This window comes from Neofelis nebulosa, chromosome 6 (genome assembly GCF_028018385.1).
Source record: "Neofelis nebulosa isolate mNeoNeb1 chromosome 6, mNeoNeb1.pri, whole genome shotgun sequence".
In the NCBI taxonomy this organism is placed as follows: domain Eukaryota; kingdom Metazoa; phylum Chordata; class Mammalia; order Carnivora; family Felidae; genus Neofelis; species Neofelis nebulosa.
Window position 1 is genome coordinate 71,607,449 of NC_080787.1, and position 23,277 is coordinate 71,630,725.

A 23,277-nucleotide genomic window follows, 5' to 3' on the forward strand; every position below is an offset into this window, starting at 1 on the left:
CACACATTTATTATAAATTGTTTACCTATGTTATTTGCCCATGTTTCTTTTGTATCTCTTTTGTTTTATTCGTTTAAGAGAGCTGTTTATATTAAGAATATTTGTCCTTGACTATTTGGGTCAAAAATATTTTTGTCTGGCTTGCTGCTTGTATTGTAACTGGATTCATGAGATAGGTTTTTTTCTGTGTAAAATTTTCAGTTTTTATGGAGTCAAATATTTTAGTCTTGTTTTACTGCTTTTCTGTCTTGTTTAGGAAGATATTCCCCACTCTATCAATCTATCTATTATCTATCTATCTATCTATCTATCTATCTATCTATCTATCTATCATCTATTCTCAAGTATTTCAGGCTCATTTTTTCCACTTACATTTTTGGTGCATCTACTATATATTTTGGTATAAGGTATGATGTAGAGAATTAATTTCTTTTTTTTTTCAATTATTTCAACATGCATTGATTGAAAAATCTGTATTTTCTTTTCTAATTTGAAATGTCTCTCCTTCCCAGCACAAACTTCTTATATGGAGGTGTCTGTTTTTCTAGACTTTCTATTATTTTCCCTTGATATCTTCATCGGATATGAACTGATTCTGACACCACTACCAAAGTGTTTTAATGAGTGTGGTTTCAAAATTTATTTTAATATGTGGTGAGGCAATCCTCCCAACTTGCACTTCAAAAATTTCCTGGCTATTCACACAGATTTCTTGCTCCAGCAGCAGTTAAGCCCTTGAAGTGAAGTTTGAATATATGTAACAATTTTTCAAAGTACACAAGCTTGTGAAAGCCCTAAAGCAAATAATTTAATAGGAAGTGGTCATCACCCCTTTTAGATACATTAAGAGCAGTCACTGTTGTGAAAGAGTGTGGATGGTGGAGAGGGTCAAGAATTTTCTAGCCCACAAGATGCATATTTGGCTGGCTTGTTATGGCCACCATAGATTTAAGTATAATGAAAATATAGAGAGAGAGTGCATCCTCTTCATCACATTATTCTCAAAAAACATTAAAATTATCATATAAGTGGAAAGAATGTAATTTACAAATTCTCCACCATTTGTAAAGCTATGTGGACTTGTTGCAACAAATCAGATATTCGAAATTTTAATCACATTCATTTCTGCTGCATTCCCTGAGACCTTGTGTGTCAGGCCCTATTTCCTTTTCAGCCTCAAAAGTTCCTCTTCCCCACAGCAAGAGTCACTTCATCCCACCTATGATTGCTAAACCAATCACTGACTACCCAAAACCAGATGGGTGCTCTCACAACACCATTTACTCACTGGTCACATGGCATCAAAATTGCCATTGTTTTTACCTTCAGCACCTGTTAAAGAGTAGAAATAATACAATATTCACTGTTGTATTCCAATCTCTAGCTCAATGCCTGACACTTATGAATCTAAAATATTTGTGAATGGGTGACTGCTACATATTAAATGTGAAAGAGGACACAGAATGTCCTAGCCCAGTACTCTCAGATTTAGCGTCATCTTAGTTATTCTGACATTTCATTACAATTTTGGCATCTCACTCAGAATCTCTAGGACTACTCCACCACCAGAACTATCCTGTCCCTAAATCTCACCCCCCTGCTCTCCTCCCTGGTCCTGCTCACAGGCTTACCTGAATGCTGACTCTCTACCTGTATCAGACACAGCCATGCTCTACCTGCATGCCAGGACACTCCATAACTTTATGTTAGACCTTCTGGTGCCCACTGCCAACTTGGATTACCCTTCATCACCTAATCTCATGCCATTTGGATCCTGTGCTCCACCTGTTCCCAGTTCAGGACCACTCCAGCCCTTCTTCCAGCTATATACATGGGCCTTGCCTGCTTGAGCCCAAAACATATTTTTCAACATGAGCAGATTGAGTGAATTTCACTCTATAATTAGTTGCTTTCACACAGCCCAAATCCTCTTCAATTCTCACACAAAACTAGTGTTGGTACTGTGGAAGTCCAACTCCTATGAAAGTGTCTGGGAACAGATATTAAAGTAAGCCAGACATAAATCAAGTCATAGGATTTTAACTATGCATTCATACTATGTGGAAAAAGGAAAGCTCTGTTTTTTCCCTCCAATCTCTCTCTCTCTCAAAAGGACAAAATTCTTCACTTTCCGAGAAACCACAAGTCACTTTCATCTGGTTTTCTCCCTTGTCCTCTCCTCTGTTTGAGCTCAGCATTTCACGTGTTCATTTTGGTGAGATTCCATCGCAATACATCACCAGGAACACATGTGTTCCACTGGGACTTTATTCCCTGGAAGATGTGAATGGTGATGTAAATAACAGCATCATTGGAATTTGGGGGAAGTGATGCAGGGAAGAAAGCTATGGTGAAATTAAGACAAAATCAAGCAACTATGATCAATATTTCCTTTTGGAGTAATGTGTGGGTAGTATTGATGCTGATAGGGAACTTCAATGGTATTCATCAGCTGGAGCTGTCAGCAGACACATTAATTAAATGGCAGCTGTTGCTTTACCACTTGTAGGGGAGTGGAGCAATCCTAACTCCAAAATAGATTTCCGAGGATGAGAACATTTCCAGCTAATAAACCACAATAAGAGCCTGGTTATGTTTTTTTCATGAGTTTTTCAGTGCATGAGTGAAAAGATAAGTGGCGAATATTTGCAATTAGTCTGTGTCAATAGTTGTCTTATACCACTATATTTATTTTTTTAAGTAAATATCTACGCCAATGTGGGGCTCAAACTTACAGCCTTGAGATCAAGAGTCACATGCTCTACCAACTGAGCCAGCCAGCTGCCCCATTATACCATTATATTTAAAGTAAAAATTTTAGTCTCTTATTGGAAATACATCTATATCCTACTAATCATGGCTAGGGTACAGCTTCCACTCAGTTAGTTATGAGTTGGTTATTCTCTGATACTCTAATGGACATTTTAAGTGTTTGTTGATTTTTAATTTGTATCGTAATAAAGCAACATGTGACCAATAAGATTAAGAGAATACTGAGAAGAGAGAGATAATCACCCATGGTCACTGATTGTTATTCCTGTGTTTATAAAAAACAATCATGTTAAATCCAATCAATGGAAACTTGTCAGTAATGTTTGCTTTCTCAGTTTCATGATATTTAATGGATTCAATTTAACAAATGCTTATTGAGCATTTATTTTGTGCAATGTGATTCTAAAGATCATGCCAAATCATATCTGAATCTATTTATCATGTTAATTTTTAAAATTTACAAGTAAATACTAATCAGAATAATTATAATCTCTGACTTTTTGTTTAGATTCTATTGCTTAGAATAATCTGTGTTACAGGATTTGCCATTGATGACTTTCATCTTGGTAAGGTTCATTTAACCAGACAATGCTTATACATTTTCCCCTACATGTAAAAAATCCTGCTCTTTAGAACTTCAAACTTACAGAATCAATCAGAAAATTAATTCTATACGTGATGCCTAAAAATGTAGACTTCAAAGGTCTTCAGGGTATTTAACCCACTGGCTGTGGGACCAGTCAGTTCCATGGGACAGACCAGCTTGTTTCCAATGCACCTGCTGCCATAGAAGAAGTCAAGTAATTAATCCCTTCCTGTTGTTGCTGCTATCATGAGAAGTTAACGGATGGTATGTACATCCTGATAGGGGAATCCCAGGGAAAACAGTGAAACCAGCCAAAGCCACAGGACTAGGGGAAAAGTCAAGGGTCTGAACAGGAGACTAGAGTCTGTGGTTAGAATTTCCATGGAACGATAAAAAGAATATGTGCCCAAAAGTAAGGCAGAAGATATTATATCAGTGAACAAGGGCAAGAAAATACAGTTACAGAAACAAAGTCACTGGGGAAATGGAGCACCCTGGAACAGTCTCTAAGAGAATGGGTTGTCTCCAATTGGCCCACTTGTTGGGCAAATAGAGAAAGCAAGGAACCAATCTTTAGTCAAGCAGAAAGTCCAATTAGTTATCACAGCACCAAGGTCAGCTGCCACAAGATCGCTGATGCTGAAACAGGGAAGCAGCTACCATTTAACACCTTACAGTCTCAGAGTTAGCTCCAGAACAGCAAAGCAATGAAGAGCTTAAGAGTACAAACTGATATATGCTAACTAATTTGGATGTAAATTTTAAAAACTAGAAAATAAAATAAAAGAGTACAAACTGAGGAGTCCAATTGCTTGACTCAAATCCCAGATCTGCCACTTGCTGGTTAGGGGACTTTGGACAATTCCTTCAGCCTTTTTTACCTGTAAAATGCAGAGTATATGAGTATCTGCCCTGTGGAGGTGTTAGTGCTTAATACATAGAAAGCACTTATTAAATATTAGCTATTTTAGGAGCACCTGGGTGGCTTGATCAGTTAAGCATCTGACTTTGGCTCAGGTCATGATCTCATGGTTCATGGGTTGGAGCCCCATGTCAGGCTCTGCGCTGACGGCTTGGAGCCTGGAGCCTGCTTCGGATTCTGTGTCTCCCTGTGTCTCTGCCCCTCCCCAGAACATGCTCTGTCTCTGTCTCAAAAATACATAGACATAAAAAAATGAAAATATTACTTACGTTATTATTTATAATGATCATGTGATAAAAAGGGTAGTAGACTGGTACTCAGAGGAATTTGTAACTTCTGCCAAGTGACTTCTCTTCCTTCACCTCAGTACTATCTTCTTTTAAATGATGAGGTTGTAACTAGATAACTGGTTCTCAACCCCAGATGGACATTAAAATCACATAAAGGCTTCCAAAATAGATCAGTACTTGAGCACCTACTCAGGAGCTTGAATCAAAACCTCTGGAGCATATCCCCAGACATTTGAATTTTTAGAGCATCCCTAGTGAGCCTGATGCAAAAGAGTATTGAGAACCACAAGACTAGATGTTCTGACCATTCCAAGTGAACTCAGAGTTCAGTTTCCTGCTGGGTAAGGTTGGCCTCAAGACCAAAGCTATATAATCATCAACAGTGTGAGACTCAGAGCCCCCATTCCTGCTTGAAATCAGACCAGGTACAAAAGTACCCAGAGAACTAGAAGCTCTTACAGAATGTTTTAGATAGCTCTTGCATTAATATGATAAATTGTTAATATCTTCCATTTAAGAGGCTATCTCAGTTTTGTTGCCAAGAGAAATTTAGAATAACTGAATGAGAAAAAAGAAAAAAATAACTTCCAGAAGCCAACAGTCAAGCCCTTTGTCTCTAATGGATATAGCACTAATTCTCTTCTTCCTTTGATACTGTTACACCTTTTTACATAAAGACAAGAGATGACAAAAGGGAAGTTCTGGTTTATTTGTTGTAAGGAAATCAGGAGAGATCATGTGAATGAAACAGAGGACCTTGATGAAATAGGTCAGTACTTTTATTTTGGATTAAATAAACCTGTGCAAAGAGTGTATTTGCAAAGAGTGTTTAGCCCGTCAGGTAAGCAGTAGTATAAGTCCTGTGTATTGACCAGTAATGAATGTTTATCTATATGTTGCAGGAGGCGGGGGGTCAAGGTGTGCTAATATATTTCTGACAAGATACTCTTTACAATTCATAGAATAAAATTTCTCAGAGGGTAGAGATTCATTCTGTTATGTGCTCACTTCACATGAAACATTTACGTTACTGGAATATTCACTCTCATCACCTGGGGTATTAGATACATAGAGTATTTATGGACACTGGCATAAGAAAAAGCAAAGCATTATCTGTTCCATCAAAATTTTATTAGAATTTATCTCCTTTTACTTCAGATAATCCATGCCATACGTGTAAATAGAAACTCAAAAATTTTAATTATATCCAAGTGATCAGACACTTAGCATCATTAGTGGTTAACTCTTGGTTAATAAAGATAAAAGAATTAAATCAAATATCCAATAAAATAGTTCACACTATTGTTCCACAGGAGCAAACCACTGGCTGAAGCATCGGATAATTTTCCTTAAACTATAGCAACCTCTCTGGTTTTTTCTGAGGGAACAACATGATGCCAGATTGACAACTCACTCCCTAAACAGAGTCTTGGGGAGCCTATGAAGGCTCTTATATAGAACAAAACGTTCTATCCCCTCCTTCCTTGCCTCCTCCAACCAATATACACACACCACCAAAGACTTCTTCAAGGAACACCAACACCTGGAATAAGTATTTTGTAGGACTCTCTCTTGAACACACTTAACAAACTGAATGTTTATGACCAAGGCAGAGATTTGCAGAGCATTTCAAATGTTACTACAGAAATGGAGTTCTGAGGGGCGCCTGGGTGGCTCAGTTGGTTGAGTGTCCAACTTCAGCTCAGGTCATGATCTCGTGGTTTGTGAGTTCGAGCCCCGCGTCGGGCTCTGTGCTGATGGCTCAGATGGAGCCTGCTTCAGATTCTGTGTCTCCCTCTCTCTCTGCCCCTTCCCTGCTCATGCTCTGTCTCTGTCTTTCAATAATAAATAAACGTTAAAAAAAATTTTTTTTTAAAAAAGAAGTGGAGTTCTGAGTTGTCAACAGAGGCAAGAAGGAGACCAAAACCCCAATAGTATCAATAGATTTGGCTACAATAGCGGCCTTAATAACTCATAAAAGCAAATGCTCCATGCCACCCTCTCCCAGGGAATCACAATGCCCTATCAATAACTGTGGAAGAATAACATGCATTCCAGTACTCAGGCCTGGCTTTTCCTGGGTTGCCCAACTCCAGGGGCCACTGAAGCCCTTCTGTTTCTACTTCTGGATCTGGGAGAAGAGTCACCAGTTGGCCCTGAATCTCTTTGTTCTTTGCTCTTGGTGAGTCTTTTCAGACTGCAGAAGCACCTGACTCCCTGCAGTGTTACATTCTACAATTTTCACTAAAACATCTCACAGTCACCTAGGTGGAGGTCTTCCTTGAACTAGTGCCTACATTACAAGAAACTGGTTGAAATTATGGCTAGCTAAAGTCAAATTGCCTAGGTTTGAATGTTCACCTTACCAGTGGGCATGTTTGTTACCATCTACCAGCCTCATTTTTCCAATCCATAAAACAGAGATAAAACTAATGTCGCACAAGGTTGTTATGAGAAGTCAATAAAATCATCCATGTGAAGTGCTTGGCACAATAATCTCCAGTACATGCTACCTAATATTGTCATCATCTGTATATAGTAAATAATTATGTATAGCTATATGATATACATTATATAGATGAGGTGAATTTTACACTGTTATTATTATTATATAATGGATTATATCATTATATAAGAATTGGGATTCAGATACCCAGTCATTGGTAGGAACACCTGGTATGCTGGTCAATGATCTCTGAAATGAACAGCATACAGAAGGTGGAGATATGTAACCCAAAGTTGAGAAGCCCCTAAGGAGTGAATTCTACCAATGCAGTTGGCTTCCTTATGCACCATAGCAAACAACAGCCTGTGATCAAACAAGTTGGTTTGGTGATGTCCAAACCAGAAGATGGTGTCTATCAAGACAACATGTGAAAGTTAAGCTTATGTGTAAGACCCCTCCCTCATCCAAACACCATGCTGCTCAAGTATGTATCACTTACTAAACAGTTCTTGAAATACAAAGAGGCTTACATATCTCCAGTGTCACATTTCAAGATTTACAGAATAATTAGGAAAAATCTGAGCTGGCAAAACTCTTCCTGGCTCAACCTGGCAAGCAGACCATCTTTGTTTTCCAGTAGTGTGTGTGTTGTCGTCACAGTAACTGTGAGGCTCCAAATACAGGCCCAGGGCGTCATTTCCTCATGTACTTAGGCTGCCACACTGAAATAGCATTATGAACTCAGCAATGCCTCTTCCTTTCCTGTTGTGCTGTGGTACCTCAAAGAAGCAGGCCCTAAAGTGAATTAGTTAAGACATAAGTATATTAAAGGGATATAAAAAAAAAATAAAATCCTTTTATCCCTATTACCATATCACCTATGAATGTATTTCTGTGTCTGTATGTGTGGGTGTTCCTAAAAACCTTATTTTTTATAAAGATCTTTCAGACAAACAAGGCAAGTTGGCAGTAACTTGATTGTCTTGGTGATGTCAACAGTTTACTGTTTTTAATCAAATTGCCTTTCAGCTTTAAATCTTCAGCAAATCATTTTTTAAAGAATGAATTTGGCCAAGTCTGATGTGTTCAGTTCATGGATTTCTTACACCTTTTCCTTACAAAGATAAGCAGCAGATAATTCATCTCTTCAAAGTAACTTGGGAAGATTGTAGTTACAATTAGTTGTTGCAAAAAAAAAAAGACCTTTTTCAAGTGTAGACATATAAGGTCTTTGGCCAGTCGGGTAACAATCATGTTCATCTATATTTGAGTAAAGGAAGTAGGTGGCAGAATTTAAGCAAGAAAGCAAAAACAGAAATATACCTTAACCCTAAGGACTCAATTACAGTCAGATCACTTGAGATCAATTCTGCATTCGCTTTACAGTTTTTTAGTCTGTCTTTCACAGACCTCAGAAACACATAAATCACCCAATATTATGCACATTGACACCATTTCCCAAAAAGGAAAAGCAACACCAACCTTCTTTTGACTTTTCAGTGTTGCTGTGGCTTAAACAAAGCTCTCAGGGACTGAGGTGCTGGTTAACGTCCTGTTACTTCATTTCTGTTGGGAGTTTCTCAAGTTCTGCAATCAGCTGGTTAGCGGCCAGCTAGCGCTAACTGCTCAATTCACGTTTGACTTTCCTTATTCCAAGTTCTTCTATAATTCCTGCCTTGCCTTGGAAATCAAACTGCGTCAGCTATTGCCACAGGGAAAGTAGTAGTACTCTTTCCTCTTCACTGATTAGCCAAAGAGTAGGACTGACCATTTAAGGGAAAAGAAGAACATAATTCAATGTATTTTCCTGAGGTTCTTATATTTTTGCCCTCAAGTCTTAATAATGTATTCTGTAAAGCCAGGAAAAGTTCCTATTTCTTTTCTTTTCTTCCTACTTTATTTCTATAGCAAGGTTTTAATTAGAGAATGACAATTCTAAAACTCAGTTTGCCTTATGTTTTAGAAACTTATCCTTTCAATTGGGAAAAATAAAGCAAATGGTCGGGTTGAAACCATAACTACCCGGCATAAGGTTTGTTGGAGCTAAAGCTACTAAGAAACTTCCCTGTTTATAAGAGTGTTTCAAATATTTTTGCTAAATTAAATATACAGAATATAAGTACCTTATAATATACACACACATCTTTATGATATAAGGGGTTTTTTTTTTTGTTTGTTTGCCTTGGAATATACTTTCTTGTCATGTTTAAGAATGAATAGGATTAAGGACAATGAATAACAAGAATTCATTTCCATTTGGTAAGGTTAAAGCTAGTGTGAGATGACCTTTTTTGGTCTTTTCATTTTTATCTGTTACTAGGTTGGTAAAACAAAACAAAACATCTAAGTGAAGAAATAAAGAGTGATAAATTTATTAGTATATTTTCTATGGAGGAGGAAGTCTTCATTGCCATACGTTACCCAGTGTTGTAGGCTATAAAAGAGGCACCCAAGCACTATGTATAAACATACTTTATCTCCAAGTGCAAATTTAGAAACCGTAGAAGAGTCTATGCTGTGGGTGATTTTTTAGCCTTTTTAGTAATGATTCTATAAGACAGCAGACTGCTGAGATAAGAGAGGGTTTGAAACATAAATTCCATACTAAATTATTGGCCGGCGTTCAAACTATGTCTGCTTAGAGTACCCAGCAGCAAAGTATGTCCCAAACAAGATTCCAAATTTAAACAATACATTCTTCTGCCTTTCCTATGATCTATGAACTTGAGTTCACAGAATATCTATATCTAAGGATTTTGTATGCAACAAAGATTAAAATAAACAGATAACTACATTTAAGATGTGATAATAAAGCAATAATAGCTTAAATTCATTGAGAAGTCTACCAGGCAACTAACTTTTATTAACTCATTTAATCTTCAAAACAACTCTAGGAGGAAGATAGTATTGTTATCCTCATTTTACAGATGAGGAAACTGAGGCACAGAGAATAATTGCCCAGGGTTGTAGTGAGTGAAGATCTGAATCCAGGCCATTTGACTTGTCTGTGCTACTAGCCTTCCTTACCTCCTCCTTCATACCAATATCCTTGTTGTATTTTCAGTTCACATTTAAGGAAACAAAATTTATTTTATTAGCTTATCTTCCAATTGCTATATATATTTAAAATAATCAGGTGTGCCTGGGTGGCTCAGTTGGTTGGGCATCCGACTTCGGTTCAGGTCATGATCTCACTGTCCATGGGTTTGAGCCCCGCATCGGGCTCTGTGCTGACAGCTCAGAGCCTGGAGCATGCTTTGGATTCTATGTCTCCCTTTCTCTCTGCCCCTTCCCCTCTCAAGCTCTGTCTCTGTCTCTCTCAAAAATAAATAAATATTTTTTTAAATTTTTTAAATAAATAAAATAAAATAATTAATGTATAAACAAATTTACGTTGCAGTCTTTTACATGTCATATTTCTAACAAGGCGTTACCAGTGTTCTCTCTGAAATCTTCCTGCTAAAATAGATCTCAACCTAAGCTTTCCCCTCACTTCTCAAGCTGCTGCTTTTCTAAAATCCTCATGTATAGAGAAATTACATGAGACAAGTAAGTAAAAATATGGATTAAGCAAGCTCTGTAAAACCCTATTTCTTAAGGCGCCTGTTTTACAAAGACATGTTCATCTTCCAAACAAGAAACACATCATCAGCATTAGTTTAGAATGTGTATTTTGCCACCAAGTTTCACTTCTAACAAAATAAATTTAAAAAATAACCATAGGAAAACCATTGTTAAATGAATATATTAAATATTTCACAAATTTCATTGGTAAAATCCTATAATGATTCTTGCTAAACACATGTAGAAGAGTAAATTTAACTTCCTTGGCTATCTGAAAGTATAAAGAGAATGCCTTTCTTTTGGTGGACACAGAAAAAATTGCTTCAAAATCATAATTCATGTTTTGTCTCATACAGTGCCTTACTTATGGTCTTCACTAGTGATTAAAAATAAATCTGGGGGCGCCTGGGTGGCTCAGTCGGTTAGGCGGCTGACTTCGGCTCGGGTCATGATCTCGCGGTCCGTGGGTTCGAGCCCCACGTCGGGCTCTGTGCTGACAGCTCAGAGCCTGGAGCCTGTCTCAGATTCTGTGTCTCCCTCTCTCTGACCCTCCCCCGTTCATGCTCTGTCTCTCTCTGTCTCAAAAATAAATAAATGTTAAAAAAAAAATTTTTTTTTTTAAAATAAATAAATCTGAAAAATGTCTCTATTTTTAACTATCTAGGGAAAAAAGGAAAAAGGGATCACAACATGATATTTAAATATTTTAATGTTCCAAGCCAGATTGTTATCCATGACGATCCACAAAATACCATGACTTGAATGAACAGTACCAAAGGTGGTTATAAATTGAATCTGGTACCAAAAGATGATAAAAGTTATGAGTTATAGCATTTAGGTGGGTAGATGCATACATAGGACAAGCATATATATATTCACAGTCTTTATATATAGTTCTTTCTATTTTATTCTCAAGAGGTACATCATCTCCACAATCAGGTACATGAGCATAGTTAGAATTACTTGTAACTTCTCTGCGCATAATAAAACTATGAAGACTTGCCTTGAGAAATTTTTGAGATAAAAAGTTATTAACTGCACTGTAAGTGGCTTTTCTTGATTTTATACCTATTTATACTTTGTCATGTATTCATCATCAGAAATCTAGAGCCAAAAAAGTTGATAGAACATCCACAGTGTGCATGGGGATAAAAAGCTCCAAAACCAAGCGATGCTTAGGACAACACTTTGCACCCAATTGCTTCATCAAATTGTTCTGAATTTACATACACAAACCGTGTCCCAACGTTCCTTAATTCTAACAGAGCACCAAACTGTCTAAACTAAAAAGGAATCACTCCTAAAAGGCATGGTCAGGGATTCATTGTGAAAGTAGAAGACACTGATCTGGGCTTTAAAGAGTGGACAAGGTATCTACAGGAAAATGCAGGAAAGGTATTCCAAGCAGGGGGAATGAAACAGGCAGGGATGTAGCACTGAAATGCACACTGTGTATGTGTTTGGAGAATGGCTCCAAATCTGAAATATCTGAAGCAGAAGGACACTTGTTGAGTAATGGGAGGTGAAACTGGAAAAGTTAAGTACATGCCAGATGATGGAAGGTTTTCAAAATACCCAGCCTAGGTGTTTGGCAGCAACCAGGAGTGACAAAAGATAACTGAAGAATAGAGAAACAAGTAGAGCAATGTTTTAGGAAAATTAACCCTGTGGTCATTGGCAAAATGGTTTGGATGGCAAGGAGGGGTAGTAGGGGGGCCAGCATTGTTATAATCCAGACTGAGAGTAAAGGGAAGAGGTCTTAGTGTGGTAGGAGATACAATAATGGAATCTAACAATGCTTATGGTAAAGGGGAAAGGGTAGCTTGTGAAATAACATAGAAACGTGAATTTGAGTGAACAGGAGAACAGAATCCGCACGGTTCATGGAGGGTTTCATTGTTCATATACTGGAGGGAAGCACATGGTCTAACCTCAGCTATTTTTTATTCTCATGAGTAAATTTACAGCCATGAAGACAATGATTCTCAGAAATTGATTCATTCTGAAGAATAGATTTCACTCAGGGCCAAATGCTGTACTCAGTTATCTGCACAGTGTTCCATTAACTCCAAAAGAAATTACATGCCTAGAACTAATGGCAGAGTTTGGCTTTACACATACACTTGTAAGCCAACAATGTGACCCTTCCCAAGATAAAAACAAGAAAAATGTAAAGCATTTTGTTCTGACTTTTCAAAATTTTTTCAAGACGAAGATACTTCATCTCCACTAAAGCACCAGGAGCTTCATTCTCTGATACCAAGGTTACCAGAATGCATTTTGCACTATTACTTGTATACATTCATTATATATGACTAGCTTCATTTACTTCATAAACTAATCATGCAATCAGAATTATGAAGCATTGGACATACTGAAATGTATATACTATTTCATTTACCTGCATATTCGATATATGAGCTTTAATGAATTTTTCTTAACATAGGAACACTTACTGAAAGGTTGATACATTCTTAATGTCAATAAACAACCTGCTCAAAACTGGTCTTGGGTAAATTCTTTGTTTAAGTTAACAATATAGACTCAAATAATTCCCTTTCAAAATGTGCATCTGTATGTTTTATATTATCCTTAGATTTAGAACATTCATCCAAATTATCATGTTCACTTAAAGGAACAAAATTTCTTATGTAAATCTAGCCCAGTTATAGACACCACGTCTCAATAACCATATCCCAACATTCAGCCACAACTTTTGTCAGAATCAATGTGAAATTGATCACTCTAAGCATTTCTGATAAAATCGCATGGCAACTCATGGAGGGGGAGACAATATACCAACAGATAAAAGGAGGATTTCCTTCGCATGATAGTAAATACACTCATATACACACATATACAACGTTAGAAAGAGTTTTTTTCTAATAAATTCAATTTCCATTTTAGAAACCAGAATCTGTTTTATCTATACACAAGCAATTACTCAGTTTATCATTTTCCAAATCACACACACACACACAAAAACATTCTCCTGAATGGTTTATATTCAACAACTGCAAAAGTAGTGACTTTACAGCAGCCATATTTTGTGCCTAGTCAGAAGCATTTGGGGTGACTGTAACGTAACCAGGTCAGAACCAGCACAAGGTGTACCAGTGTAATCAGAGAATCAAGCAAAGGGAAAAGCAGATAGCAGGGCGTCTTAAGTATAGCAATACAAACACCATGCAGGACTCTCCTCTCATTTACCACACAAGCTGCTCAGCTAGTTTCAGTAAATGAACGTTATTTTGCTCCTAGGGAAAAGATCTCTTCCACTGTTTAGCCGTCTTAACTGTGAAAGGAGCTGTGAACTTGTCCTTTGCCATATTTCTGTTACCTGCCAAAGAATGATAACTTGGCAGAAATATTGTGATGGCTATTAAAACATTATAACAATCTTTGTGTTTAAAAAGGAATTGGCATAATTCTGAGAGAGATGGCAGTACTGATTCTTTAAAAATAATTTACAATAATTATGATAATTCCTTAAATGTGTTATCACACAGTGGAAACAGTAAGAATCAAAGGAAACTGACAACACAGAATCTGAGACAAAACACTTCTTGTAGAAGCAGAAATTTCTTAAGACAGTAAATAGCTATTTATTTTGGTCTTACCTGACGGCAGCTTGTTTAACCAAGAGTATGTCCTTTATGGAGGTAGTTTATCCTTTGAAGAACCCAGTGGCTTGTCCCACAGCCCAAGAGAGACTGGAGTCCTGGAAAACTATCCAACCCAAAAGAATACAGAGGAAAAAGCTTTTCCCACTTTCTTTCCTAGGACTGGCCAATAGCTGAAGTCATGCAGGAAACTGAGTAGAGAGAAGGGGAAAGAAAGCAGCTTCTTCTCCCTGAAATCCCGATCAGCAGAAATTGGAGGCTGTTGTATATCTCCCACCCAGACTTTTGTTTAAAAGTTTTTTCAACTGTTGCTAGGTGTTGTTGGGTTCTGAGATTAGATTTCTCGTCTTCTGCTCCCTTCACAACACTGTCGGAGCAATGACTTTGTTGAGGAGCTGAGCTCGCGCGTGCTATATTTAACCAGTGTTCTCAGCAAGTCAAGCCTGTCAACAGCTGAGAAGTTTGGAGCCGGCTTTACTCAGTTCCTCGGCAGCTGGGTTATCAGTGGATATAGCTCTGCTCACCCTGTAAAAGATTTCAGGGAAACCGGCAGACCCTTTTAAGGACTTCTGCTTATTACACAGAGGTGATTATTATTTGAAGCTCTTAAATACAAATTGTGATTTGACACTTTAAATATGATGAAGAAATAGCAGCAGTTGTCTTGAGCAGAGCAATTTACCAATGTGCAGTACTTTTCTCAATTAGGCATTCTCAGATAAATGTTCTTAAATTTAAAAAGCCTTTTTAAAATGTATCACAACTGTTGGGAAATTTCACAGAAAGTGATCGTTCCAGACAGTGTTTTATACTGCTGTTTTACTTTCATAGCTAGATGACCTACCCTGTCATATCAGACTTGATCAGTTTAAATACCTGAATGTTATTAAAATAAGGTTAACATAAAGGAATGTCTGTAATACTATGTTTTTGAAAGGAGTAAGGTTAAGAAGGAAAATCTTAGCATTCTCACTCAGGTCATTCATTCAAAGTAAGAAATGGAGAACCCTCCAGGAAAACCAGGGCTTGAAACACCTCTAGCTGTTGACAGACTTGCCTCATCATTAACCCTGCAGTCTCCAAAACCAGAGAAGGGTCACTTCTACTCTGCACTCTCACATGAAGAATGTCTGAAGATATTTTATTCTTATATCCTAAAATAGTATTAATCTGCCAAGATTTAGACTTATTTGAAAAAAATTGTGCTAAACTAGTTTTGGGGACTATTTATTACATATGTAAGAGGCACTGAGAGAGATCCCTTTAGCACAGGTAAAGTAGGAAGGGACACACACACACACACACACACACACGCCATTATTTGTTAACACACTAGAATACTGCCCTGACAAAAACCTCACTAACACCATTATAAAGGTTGGTCCCTTTCCTGATATCAGTTTATCAGTCTAATGATACTCTTTTTTTGACATGCAAACTGAAACTAGACCAAGGAGACATGTAAAGGCATGGATTTAATATTTTGAGCATTGTAAATTTGTGAGAAGTGCTCAATGTGCTTGATAACCCTAATGTCTCTCTGGGAAAGGCTACCACTTTTCACAAGAGGGTGTGTGTGTGTGTGTGTGTGTGTGTGTGTGTGTATGTGTGTCCTCCTTTTTAAAACAATTACTCTCACCTCCAAGATTCACTGACCCCCCCCCATACCTCAACCAATTAGAAAACATCTTCATTCTTCCCATCCCAGCCACCACACTAACAGTATTCATCCTTTCCTCTTAATTTACTTACTACTATTCACATATAAAATTGCATTTGTTTGGATTCTTAGTCTTTCTGGGTCTAGGCCAAGCTTGATTTTTTAAAAAGGCTTCTATTAAGATGGAAGTGTTCTTATGTGAAATTAATTGACTCTTCTAGAACACTAATGGATCTTTTAGAAACAATCTATTCACAGTTCCTAAAAAGTGGATTCTGATAGGAGGTAGAAGTATGTGACTGGGCTAGAACATGGTTCAGAATCACCATGAGAACTTTTAAAAATTACAAAGGGGTGTGGAGAGATTATTGTTTCGAAAATGTACATACCGCACACAACATAGCCCACCAGGTTGAGAACCACTTCACTGCAGAGGACTCCAGGAATGTATCATTTCACTCTTACTAAAAGTCCACATTAGGGGCACCTGGGTGGCTCAGTCAGTTAAGTGTCCAACTTCAGCTCAGGTCATGATCTCATGGTCTGTGAGTTCTGAGGCCCGTGTCAGGTTCTGTGCTGACAGCTCAGAGCCTGAAACCTGCTTCAGATTCTGTGTCTCCCTCTCTCCTCTGCCCTTCCCCTGCTCACGCTTTGTCTCTTTCAAAAATAAATAAACATTAAAATTTTTTTTTTAAGTTCACATTATAGCAGCAGAGAACTTACAGCTCAAGCCAAGATAACTGAGAGGAAATAGCCCACTTTACATTTATGGGTCTAGATAATTCCATCATGAGCATGAAAGCTATTTCCTCTCTAACTATCCAGACAATTAGGGTTCTCAGTGTTTTGTTTTGTTTTTTTTCTTTAGTGAAAATCTAGTCCTCCCACCATTGTTTTCTATAACACTTGGATTAGCAGTCCATTATTGCCATTAGTTTATTTTAAACAACGTGATCACAAGCAACAGCATACAGAGTATTTTATATAATTAGATACTGTTGCTACCTTCAAATTATGTTCTTTAATTATACTGGCACATGTGCTTGTTTAACTCAGTATTCCACAATAATCAGCCTCTCTTTCTCTATCTCACCCATGCACATGTGCACACATATATACACTTGGATTCTCTATCCCTCTTTATAAAGTGAAATTATTTTGAAAGCTTTCCTCAGGGAACAATTATTCAGACAAAAGAATTTCCTACATAATCCACAGAGGAAGTAGTGCCATTAAGAGCTATTAGAAATTTGTGTTTTGTATACAGTCAACAAGGAACTGATTTTTCAACACATATTGTTAATATATTACCGTTCAGCTGCACCTTTTTCCCACAGTCTTAAGTGTGAGCATTCTAAGAACATCTGATGCTTACAACTATAGCTGAATTTCCCAACTTCAAGAATGAGTCATGATAAAACTTTTTAACATGAAGAGAGGTTAATAATATCAATGAGAAAAAAGCAAATGAATTAAGAGAGTTGGCACATTATCTCTACATCAATTTCTAAAACCAAAGTTTACTGCATTGGTGCATTTAAAGAGGCACAGTGATTTTTTTTTTAAGTAAAAAATTAATCAGTTTAACATTTGCTTCAAAATGAAGTTCAGGGGTGGGGAGTTATGAGGGGAGTTTTCAAACAAACATCTCTGTTGACATTTATTGCCTGGATATAAGACTTGAATATAAGCTCCCAGGTAGTAGAAAATGTTTCTTGTTTGTTCTTTACTGACTACTCAAGCACCACAATAAGTGTTCAATAAATAGGAATGATTGAATGAGAAAATGAACATATGAAGATGAAGAAAACTTAGAGCATATTATCCAAAACTTATGGAAAATATTTCTAGGTTCTCTGGACACAGTTGGGTCATTATTACCTGCATATAAAAGCTGTAGAAAGAAATTCATAGATTGTGAATTATTTTGAATTTTGTTAAAATTTCAAGGGAAAGTTAACAGATGTCAGGATAATAATAAAAATGCTTATGTAACACTTAATATGTGCCAAGCACAGTTATAAGGGCTTAACATATATATAATAACCCATTACTTCTCACAATAACCCACTAAGTCAGGTATTATTATCCCCCATTTTACAGGCAAGAAAACTGAGGCATAGAGATATTAAGTAACCTGATCAAGGTTGCATGCAAATAAGTAGCAGAATCAGAATTTGAACCAGAGAGCTGGTTCCAAAAATTTGTGTTCCTAACTACGTAACTGCCTCCTTACATTTAGTAGTCCGAGTATCCTATTCTTGGCAATCACTGAGAGTCAAAAGATACAGGCTTTGCTATACCTGAATAAATATGCTTCTGGCCAAAAAAATATATTTAAAATTCTACAGCTCTGAGGCAGATAGAAAAAAAAAATGGCATAACTACATGATCAGCAGAGTAAAATGAAAGCTCATTGGAACTGAAGTCCTGTTGAATACCAGAGAAGAGAAAATTGGACTGAAAAGAAGATAATTGCTTTGAGAAAAAAAAAAGCAAAAAATTGCTTGTCTATTTTTAAGCAAAGGATATGAGCTGTTCAGTATTCTCTCTAAAACAAACAATGCATGATGTTCTATGATGAATGAGTTCACTGCCTAATGAAATTCTAAAATTACATTCTAAGAATATAATTTTGGACTATCATTTGATAAGCAATTTTTAAATGTTTACGAGCTATGCATTCACAACCAAAACTTCTCAAAGATGTAACCAACAGTAAGAAAAAACATAAGATAATATGCGGGGATGAGGGGTGGCACCTGGGTGGCTCAGTTGGTTGAGCGTCCAACTTTGGTTCAGATCACAATCTCATGGTTCGTAAGTTCAAGCCCCACATCAGGCTCACTGCTGTCGGTGCAGAACCTACTTTGGATCCTCTGTCACTGTCTCTCCGCCCCTCCCCCACTTGCACTCTCTCAAAAATAAAAATTTTTTTTTAGAAACACAATATGGGTGATGGCAGGAGGAATCCTCATACATTAACTAGCTCTTTGATATCAGAATGATATTGTTTTATTAGCCAAATTATGGAAAGAGCCTAAATGTCCATCAACTGATGAATGGATAAAGAAATTGTGGTTTATATACACAATGGAATACTACGTGGCAATGAGAAAAAATGGCCTTTTGTAGCAACGTGGATGGAACTGGAGAGTGTGATGCTAAGTGAAATAAGCCATACAGAGAAAGACAGATACCATATGGTTTCACTCTTATGTGGATCCTGAGAAACGTTACAGAAACCCATGGGGGAGGGGAAGGAAAAAAAAAAAAAAAGAGGTTAGAGTGGGAGAGAGCCAAAGCATAAGAGACTGTTAAAAACTGAGAACAAACTGAGGGTTGATGGGGGGTGGGAGGGAGGAGAGGGTGGGTGATGGGTATTGAGGAGGGCACCTTTTGGGATGAGCACTGGGTGTTGTATGGAAACCAATTTGACAATAAATTTCATATATTAGAAAAAATAAATAAATTTCCAGCTGAGAACAAAGAAAAAAAAAAGAATGATATTGTTTTATACTTGCTATAGTCAAGTTCTACAATTTAAAAATACTTGCATTTTCTATTAATATAGATATGCTTCTATTTAGATCTTATAAAACTTTAAAAGAAATAGTGCTATTACTTTGTAATATCTACACATAGTCATAATAAAATAACTACGTTGTTCTCTTCATTTATAAAACGAATACTGTGTCACACCTACATTTATTCATAAAATATTCAATTAAATCATTTATTTTCCCAACAGCTTCAGAGAAAAGAGAGCCAAGACTAGGTTTTTAGGAAGTTATAAGATAATTATATTTTTGCATTTACATGAGCAAAGGAAGCATTTACATGCTTGTATTAGACATTAAAATCCTCACTTCCTGTTTATGTGCTTGAAATTGGGTGAACAGAATTTAATTCTGAAAGTTATTATAGGATCATATTCTGCAGACGTTGAAAGATCGCAAGCATCCTACTTTACAACAGAGTCAGCTAACATTATTCTGAGTGTATTTCCTTCTTCCTTCCTATTCCAGAGTCATTCCTCACTCATGTTCAATGCTTTAATTCTTAGTTGTAATAGACGACTAGACAATTTTCTACAAGTCTTCAAGAAATAGACTCTGAATTGGGAAACCAATGATTGGGCAGAGAACTATGAAGAATAATGCACCTTTTCCACAGAGCTTATGGGTTTGTATGTATACGCTATATAGATAAACTACAGTTAACTCTACAAAACAGGCTGCCTTGAAAACACAGTGGTTAAGACCTCTGATTCTGGAGTCAGGCAAAACTAGTTTGAATTCAGACTCCATTACTTATTACCTGTGTGAACTTAGAAAATTAGTTTATTTCACCTAAGACTACCTCTTCTGTGAGAGTAATAAAAGAATTTAAGACTATTTATAATAGCTGAACACTAGAAACTTTCTCTGAGTGCTTTCTACAATTGAATGGGTACATTATGATATAGTCAGATAATGGCATGCTAAACAGCAAGGAGAATGAACAGTCTACAACTATATGTAACAATATGGATAAATCTCTCAAACAAAATGTCAAATGTAAGAAACCAGACCCAAAGCAATACATTATATGAATGCATACACACCAAGTTCAAGAACAGGCAAAATAAATCTATGGTGTTAGAAGTTAGAATAGCAGTTACCCTTGGAAGGTGGGGACACAACTGGAAATGGGCACAAGTAAGGCTTCTGTGGCATTGGTAACATCCTATTTCTTGCTAGAATTTTTGTCTGTTATAATTTAATTAAAAAAATTTTTGTGTTATAATTTAATAAAAAGTATACAATTAAACATTATTTAAAATACACAATATCTAAGAGCCCTTACCTGTTGAAATATTTACAGATGAAATAATATAGTGTCTTGGATTTACATGAAAACAATCCAGTGTGAGGAAAGGAAGGGAAGTGGTCAAGAGAATAATGAAACAAGATTGCCCATAGGTTGACAGCTATTGAAGCTGGGTAATAGGTGGTCACTACACTATTCTCTCTACTTTCATACAATTTCTTCAAAATAGTGCTTACTATAAATGTTACTTATTATTTTAATTATGAATATTAATATGGCTGTCATCTTAAAATATCTATACAAACTGAATTCTTTGAATCCAATCAAGTCTTTACATGGAAATCACCCAGGTGAAGGGGCACCTGGGTGACTCAGTTGGTTAAGAGTTCAACTCTTGATTTTAGCTCAGGCCATGATCTCACAGTTTGTGGGTTTGAGCCCCACATGGAGCTCTGCGCTGACAGCAAGGGAGCCTGCTTGGGATTCTATCTCCCTCTCTCTCTGCCCCTCCCCTGAGCACACATGCACTCTCTCTCTCTGTCTCTCTCAAAATAAATAAATAAATAAATATATATATATATACATATATATATTTATATACAATATATACATATATATACATATACATATATATATATTTATTTATATACAATTTTATACTATATATATATATATATTGTAGTGGATTAAGAAAAAAAAGTAAGGAAACTAGGAAGGACTGCCTGAAGCAAATTACTCTTAAAAACCACAGGGAGAATAGGCTTCATTCTTGCTTTTATCAGCAAAACTCATCAACATGTTATTCTATCTGATAATGAAAGAGAAAAATATCAAGAAATAAAGATGTCTGGGCAGCAAAAGCTGTGGGCCAACAGCTAACAAACAGTTAGTAAGAGGAAATGTGATCACAAGGGTTCAACACTCAGGGTGAAAAGTTCAGGGTGAGAAATGCTCAGAAATACTTGAATTTAATATCCATTTTACAGCTGAGCAGGCCTTGTGTGCTTAATATTTGCATTCTTTACTTCTTTCATCTGAAAATGGGTCATCACTCACTTCCTGGGAGAGCTGAAATATTATAATCAGGGACAGGAAAATGAATATCTAAATAATGAAATAATGAAATAATCTAAAATTTCTGTGCCTCAAAGCTTTCCTTTTGGTCACCCATCTTCAGGACCATGAGGTAATTTAACCATATGAGGAAACGATGAAGAAAATTTTTTCAAAAGCCTAGTGTTCAGCGAGTATAAAATGAATGTAGAAATTGGAATCATTAGGTAGAGCAAAATAATAAAAAGGTGAATGAAAATTACAAAGCAGTAATTTTTTAAAAAATAAATTGAACTCTTTAAGACAATCACAGTATCCTTATTGACTCTTTAGCCATTAAAAATAACAATACAGGGGCACCTGGGTGGCCCAGTTGGTTAAGCATCTGACTTTGGCTCAGGTCATGATCTCATGGTACATGAGTTTGAGCCCCGTATCAGGCTCTGTGCTGACAGCTGAGAGCCAGGAGCCTGCTTCAGATTCTGTGTCTCCCACTCGCTCTCTGCCCCTCTCCCACTCACACTCTGTCTCTTTCTCTCTCTCTCAAAAATAAATAAAGATTAAAAAAATGTTTTTAATAACATTACAGAATATTAAATTATTTAATGACTTGAAAGAAGCTCACTGAAAGTTAAGTGAAGAGAGTAGTCAATAAATAGCATTAATGAATTAGTATTATTTCAATGGGGATATAGAAACAGATAAATAAATATAGATATAGGTATTTCCTCACATACTATGCATATGTATTTCTACAGAAATATATAAATACACACATATATGTATATACATGTAAGTGTATATTTATATCTGTAATACATACCATAATACTTACATGGTTATCATCCATATATTTTCTAAAATTTTTAATTGACATTTTGTTTTTGTAGTAGGAAAATAAGATTATTTAAAATTATTTTTCACTGGTGTGGTTTTCCAATATTTTGCGGAGGTAGAAACATACAGACCTGTGTTTGGCATGATTTCCCTTTCCTGTTATTATTCAGGAGTTCAGTGAATTTGGCTCAAGATAATGTAATAATTAAACAAACACAGCTGAATTTTGTCTGGTGTGAGTCTGGCATTCAGTTTCATTTATTAAATTCCTCTTAATATTTGCTCACAAGAAAAAGAAAAAGGTCATCTTTTCATGATTATTCAAAATGAACGAGGGTTGCTCTGCTCTCCATGCTTTTTCTACTCTTTCATCTTTGCAAATGTTTTAATTCTTCATAACATTACATCACTATGCTTGCTTCTATAACTTTCTCCTCTGGCATTTTCCCTCTGAGCCATAGATTGTGTTTGGGTTCTTCCTGGAAATTCTGCAGAGTGCAGACATTCTGCATAGTGCAGAAAAGGGGAAATGTTTTCACCTTTAGGGCTTACCTGAGGAAAGTGTCCAGCCATTGTGCTGTTGTTGACTTTAAGTGATAAGGGATGGAGAAACACTTTTTGCACTCCCACAGCAATATCTGAAATACGACATCACTATCTGAATATGTCTTATAGCAGAAAGAGCCCTGGGAAAAAAGAGACTTTTCTCTGA

General features: G+C 36.5%; 1 protein-coding gene across 4 annotated transcripts in view; it reads right to left on the reverse strand.

Annotated features, from left to right (window-relative positions):
* The window catches only part of FILIP1 (filamin A interacting protein 1), a 303,731-nt gene that overhangs the window by 177,042 nt on the left and 103,412 nt on the right, over window positions 1-23,277 (reverse strand). The window contains exon 1 of one of the 4 annotated variants that reach the window (XM_058734500.1): window positions 14,201-14,631. The exons of 2 other annotated variants lie outside the window; for them this stretch is intronic. The gene's annotated coding sequence lies outside the window, so the exon portion shown is untranslated. Of the gene's footprint in view, window positions 1-8,498; window positions 8,792-14,200; window positions 14,632-23,277 lie in introns of those variants that run through there. One more of the 4 variants, XM_058734501.1, reaches the window with a different exon arrangement.